Raw genomic sequence first — 7,209 nt, 5'->3', positions numbered from 1 at the left:
TGACATTTAAAAGGTATTTTAAAGCCTTTTATTTCATTTCTTTACATTTTCAAACAAACATATTAGTCACCAACACAAAATCATCCTTGGTTCTACATACCATGTCGGATTTTAACCCGGGTACGATGACGAGTATCGACTAATTACATTCAAATGGACTTAAAACAATTAGTCCATAATCATTTTCAAAACTATTCATGTCAAGTTTGGCAAATCGAACCCGACACCGAATATTATCAAATAATGTGATTATTCGAGTCTAGTTTTTCAAATCAACAAATGCGGTCTAAACGACTCCTACAAATCAACCGGGTTCAAATACCCATTTTCAACACGTTTTATCACGTTTTCTAAAAAGTCAGAACACGGCACATAAACCGTGGGCTAACCCGCGCCTAAACAGGCTCTCCATTTCTCATTTTCAAAACCAGAGGGAGGCCCCTTACACCGCCGGCTAGCTCGCGCCTCATATAGCCGTCTGGTAAAGGGCATGTTCCTTTCCAGCATTAGTCTAGGACGATCCCGACTCCGGTTAACCCGGATATAGGACGGATCAGATGACTATTCAAACCATATTTGCAAAATGCCTTATTAAGACAAATGGATCATGTTATGCACCCTAAACCTAATACGGTAAATGGATGTTTAATTTCCGTCTTGCATGCAAATCAATCGTTAAGCCAACTCGACATCTTATACTTGATACTTGGATTAAATCAACCGACTTAGAAAGCTCTCACATGTTAGTTTTAAATCATTGGATGCGCATCCATGCATTTAAACCGTTTTATCAACTTTTGCATTCAACCAACCAAGATCGATCAGTAGAGGCCGCTAAACGCGGGCGGGATTGGGTGTTGATTAAAGGGCTTCCCAATATGTACCTTCACCTCTTACTCAGAGACTTTGGATAGTGGACGACCTTATCCAGGGCGTACGAGAGTCATTCTAGAGATAGGATGCTAAAGAGGGACGATTTCCTTATCTTTAGTACCTATGTCTAACGCTGCTTTGTGCTTCGATTTGACCGAGGTATAAAGTGGAATTCGAACGGGTTCCAGGCATCCCACAAATGCTTGGTGGCGACTCCGAACATCTCTAATCATTTCGAGACCCTTACCGAGACGAAACCGACCGATCTAAAACGATCCGGTCGAAAGCACCTTTACGCAGCCGAGCGTGGCTTTCAAAAGACCGCTGCATGTCCACAGATTGGCTTGGCGTGCAGGTGGCCCGTGACTACGGACCGGTAGGTGGCCCCAAATCCACAGATCGAGACGTGGCCCATGCCCACAGATTGAAGTGCGGAATTATGTATAGTCAACGAGTTTAAGAGTCTGGGGAATGTATTTTGTGAGATAAAGTTGTAGATGTAGCATCATCAAGTGGATAATGTGTAAAAGTTTGAGAGCGATATATGTAATGCATGTGGGTTAAATGGTGTTGCTAAGCTAGTTGATCATTGATGTTTGATGAGTAGTATTTTGGTAGCATTTTACCCCTCATTTGTACATTATTCCGACACGATTTTACGTGCTTAATTAATTAAATAGCTCATTTTATTAACTAATTTATAATAATTAGTCGTATTAGTTATGTTTAATAATTAGTCAGTTTTTATATAATATTAGTATTATTAATCAATATATATATATATATAAAAGAAGCTTTTTTCAGGCAATTCTAGAGTCTCCAACTATTCTAAAACACCTAAATAATTTTAAATTAAATTAATATATTAATATTATTAAAACTAAATCTTAAAATTATTTTAAAAGTTAAAAATAAATCTTAAAAGATAGAGAATTTGATAAGATAAAAATATCAGTGTTTGTGTTCTATAACAACTGAATTTCGCCGCTGCACATGCTATGTCTATCACATACAATATAATTCTACAGTATGTTATATATGGAGTGTATATCAAGGGATGCTTAACCTTTCAAACGGGTTCTGCCTTCTAGAGGAGCGTCTTCAAAAAATTTAACAAAACCTCATGAATACTTGTTATTCATTAATCCAGTAGAGATAAACTATCAACTAAATGCCATAATTGCCAGTAACTCACAAGGTCAGGCATTGTTGTATCATGTAAGCGAATCAGGGTAGCCTGCAGGCGAGCTGAAACGTTGTGGAACTATAAACATGTATGCTATGTGCTCTATCTATGACCACGAAGTGTTGAATCTTTGCAGATCACACTTTTTAATCCCGACTTTAGAGGAGGTTCGAAGGTCATTTCCATCAAGATAGCGCTTCTCCCCTCTCCCGTTTCAAAACGAAAAAAGAGTTTTGTATAACTTCAAATATGTGTTTTAGCATTGCGCATATAAAAGAGATTATATAACTTCCAAAGAAGTCGATTATCCCATCTCCTCTCAATCATTCGTCTTTCTCTCTTGACTTTTTTTTATTTTCTTTTCCTGCTAGATGAACTATTTGTTGTGAAATTGGTGTAGATAATAATTATTTGCTAATAATTTGTTTGTGTGTTATGCTAAATAATATCTTAATACGATTTTTTGCCCATACTAATAGTACAATTTTGTTAAAAATTTCAGGTACATTATTATGTCGAGTGTTTAACGAGTTTATTTAATCCATGTGCGGAACAAATCTTCAAAATAATTATGTTGGAAAAGGTAACCCACATTGTTTAACAATTGCTTTCTCAGTAACAATCAAATGCTTTTCATAGGGTTTTCTTTTCATTCTTTTTATTATTGTTGCCTTTACTTAATGTATTATTTACTCTTAAATCGGCTTGTTAGAAACTCTATTTTTGATTATTTTATTAGTGTATTTGATGAAATAGGTTTCTTGCAGGGCAATGGGAGCTAGGTAGGTAGTAACAAAATAGAGTATAAAAACTCTCGGGAGTCGAGAGGTAGGGGCGTCATAAAAAGAATGGACGCTCGATGCATCATAAAAAAATGAGGCCCTAATTATAAATTCACAAGTGTATTATAGTTCGAAGTTTGCATTGAATTTCAACAATAGATGCCCCTGCCGAGAGGTATGTAGTAATCAATTAAGTTTATGTCATTAAATGAATGAATTTGATTGCATGCACAATCATGATGATATTACTATTACTCATATTGTTATGTACGCTAATTAACACTTGATATATTGTTTAGATATTACTTCCCCCATTAAACTTTTATCACTTTATTTTTCCAATATATATGAGGAGTATTAATTATAGGGTACTGATTTTCGCACTACATATTTTACTCATAGCAGTACACTGTTGACAAATATACCCTTCTCATTTTCCTCTTTTATTTTCCCTCTCTAATCTATTCTCTCTAATTTCACTCACCCATTATCCTCTAATTTCATGCACTACATTGATTATTTTGATAAACACGTGTCATTATGTATTTCATTGCTAAATTTTCTTTTTTACAAATACATATACTGCATTACTAAATTATTTTTACAATATTGCATTAATAAATTTTACAATAAATATACTATGTAGAAAAAAAGTGAAAAAAAAACCTAATACAAACAACATACACATACTACACCTTTGACCTTCCTGTTAACACCACCACTACGAACAATATATGACCAAATTTGATTGGTTGTTGGTGACAATTGGGAGAAACAGTGAACCATTGATTAAATCATGTCAAGTTTACAACCAGTAGTGTCTCGATTGTATACGGCTTACGGAGATCATGCCAATTTTATCGTCGGCGCATTCCCAATAAATCAATTCAATTAGCAACAATGAATTTATGAATTAATTACCCGATTTATGTTCGAATTATCATTCATAATTGAATAATTTCGTGTATTCTTGAAGGAGGTTAAGAGTTTTTTTGTTAATAATAGAGAGAAGGTAGAGTTAATTAGGTTTTGGTGTTTTTTGGTGGAGGGTATACAAATGGAAAGTTCGGTACAAAAAATACTATGATGAGTAAAAAATGTACTGCGAAAATAAATTGCGTAATTATATTAAAGTGGGGTGATAAAAGTTAAATGGAGGAAGTATTTACATATTGATGTCTTTTGTTGAGCTAAGAAATGTTTTCAAATTGACAACTTATTTTACTGCATTTGTAGGTATGGCGTTGGAAATTTTTATTTTCAACTTTATTATAAGGTAATCGAAACCAAGATTTTGATAATATTCCAATCCGATGTTGTAATATTAACAGCCTATATGTATTATATGCGTAGAACGAGTCCGCTAATTATAGCATGGAAGAAGATTTTATAGAACCCTATCTTCATGACGTAATTTTACTATATAGTTTTATGCGTTAGATTGTTTGTACCTAATTAATATTATCTTAGTTTTATGCGTATGATTGTTTGTACCTAATTAACACCTTTTTTCCATGTTTATAGGTTGATCTTACTTGGTCCCTAAGACCCTAACAAAAAAATAAGTAAATAATTGTCCGGGACATAGAGAGTATTTGCTAATAATATTGTATACGTGCCTAATTTATTAGTAATATCTTATTATTTGTTATTCATATTTTGTGCAATAAATCATCATGAATACACAAATTCATTCTTCTTTGATAGCTAGCTAGATTTTTTGCAATATCGGATGGAATTACATACTCCATATTATATTTGGATACAAAAGCATGTATTAACAATAAATCCCAAAGAATTACAATCAACAGTCTACCACATAAGTAATACGGAGTAATCACCATCAACATGAAAATTATACAATCAACCAAAGTGACAAAAACAATAAATAAACTGGGAAAGAGAATATGATAGGAGTATGTTTCTAGGTAGGTAAAAAAACAGGAAATAAAACTTCTTTTATAAAGTTTAGTTAAGGTAGGCAAATCCAACTCAAACACTCTTATTAACGAAAAAGATTTTAAATATGTTAGAAGTTGAGTAAAATAGGTATCTCTAAAAGCTCAATGGCGGGATAGTTACCAACATGTTTATCAAAATTTGGCCTTAAACAAAATTTAAATAAGACGATATTATTTGTTATCCCAGCATCAAATTTTAGAGTCTCCAAATTTTTTAAAACACTCTAATTATAATAATAATATTGATCTAAAAAAATAACAGAATTTTTAAATATTAATCTCAAAAATAACTTTTCTTTCATGGAAACAGGTAGAATAATTTAACAACGTTTTTTTTGTTAAGACGTTAGCAATATATATTGTGCAACTATTTTTAATCATACCAAATTTAAGTACCATATAGTGTGTAACTATTTTTAGTCGTAACAAATTTTAGTACCCGTGCAACGCACGGGCACAAAATATAGTATTTTATTAATTTAATGTGTAGGTGAAATGGGAAAGCGAGACGGAATAACAAAGAAATTGAGGAGCAGATCGAGTCGAGAAGTAGTTAAGACGGAATTAAACATAGAAGAAAAAGGTGATGAATCACGTGAGAAAGTCAAGTTCATTATTGATTTTGCCAAAAAAAAAACGAGTTGAATCACCTGCATCTCATTCATCAACAACAATCAACCACCATTAACATGCCAACATCCGCATCTCCATTTTTGACCTCGTCTTCACTTACACTTCAAGCAGCCACACATTCATCATCACCTTCCACTCTAATCATTAACAGCAACAACATTGCCAACCACCATCAATAAAAAGAGCAGCACCAATTCATCATGCATCACCATGGCTGCCTTCACCATCCACCCCGACATCACCATCAATCTCGAATCATCATTCATCCCATGCCGGCCAACCGACAGCAGCTACCTTACCAGCACAGAGCACACCTCAAATCCTCTTGTTTTTTGTTGAAGATCTCGCTACCGGTGCCTCCACCGGCGGCCGGCCAACCGGCACGCGGCACCACTTCAACATTCTCGCATCAATTTTTCCTACTCTATGTCGGTTTCCCTTCTGCCGGTGTACTGGCTCCCACACACCTCATTTAATGCTTCCTTTGCTCCAGACGTGCGCTACCGGTGACCTCGACGGTGGCCGGTTGACCGTCAGGGCTCCCTCTGCTTCGCCTTTTGCACTCTTGTTCTAATTGTGACGATTTGTGTTTCTTGGTGGGATCGTGTCATTAGTCGACAGTTATTAAGATTATTATTATTATTATTATTATTATTATTATTATTATTACTATTATTATTAGATTATTAATATTATTATTAGTTGTATTAGTTGTATTATTAGTAGACGAGTATATAAGGACACCACATTAGACAACATGAGAATAGAATTAGACTATCAATTAGAGTAGTTAGTTTATTTCTCTCTCAATATTTTTGAACTCTAGATTTAATTATTTTCCTCTCTTCAATTTTCTTCTACTCAAGTTGTAATCTTTACTAAAAATTAATGCAATTGCTCTCTAGTTTATCCAAGTTCTTCATTTCTCAATAGTTTACAATTGTTCATTGGGTTGTAATTGGAAGACAGGAAGAAATTCATCTTCTATTATTATTCAAGTTTGTTACTTTCATCTTTGTTGGTACAATCTCTCTTATTTACATATTATTTTCATTTGTTTACATTTCTCATCTTAGTTAATTACTCTTTGTTCAAGTCACCATGTTGTTTGTCATTGTTCATATGCTATTGTCTTTTGTTGTTAATTCTTCTCTATAATCATGGGTGAGTAGTCTTATCTAAGGTCATGGGGGATCTTGGGTGATTAAAGGTGGTGAATTTGGGTTGTTAACCTTTTGAATTGGGGAATTAATTGGTCATAGTCTTGTGCAAATGAAGTGCTTGATAAAATGTTTGAACGGAAGTTTGAGTCTTTCATTAGCATGTTTAACTTATCTTGGTGCATTATGCTATTGGATGGTTTTAGAAGTGTTTAATGAGAAGCTTAAATGAAAGTTGGAGCCTTTATTAGACATATTTGATCCATCTTGGTGCCTATGCTATTAGATAGTCTTTATGCATATTTGTGATGAGTTTGTCTCAACTAAGTGAAAGCTTGTTTGTAAACCATTACTCCCATGCCTATGAAATGTTTTATGGATTGTTTAATCAATGTTTGAGTATTTCATTATCATGTTTAGTCTATCCTAGGTCGAAAGCCAATGGAAGGCCTATATGGCATGGTCGAGACGTGTTTTTCTTACTAAGTAAATGCTTGTTGGTTAGCTCCAATTGACTAAGAAATTAGGATCAATCACAGGCCTTTATCGTTACCCATTTCTTGTTAACAATCTTCTCTTCCCCGACTTACCCAAGTGAACCCAAAGACCTTGGC

Source organism: Silene latifolia, chromosome 8 (genome assembly GCF_048544455.1).
Source record: "Silene latifolia isolate original U9 population chromosome 8, ASM4854445v1, whole genome shotgun sequence".
In the NCBI taxonomy this organism is placed as follows: Eukaryota; Viridiplantae; Streptophyta; class Magnoliopsida; order Caryophyllales; family Caryophyllaceae; genus Silene; species Silene latifolia.
Note: the sequence above shows the minus strand (reverse complement) of the source record.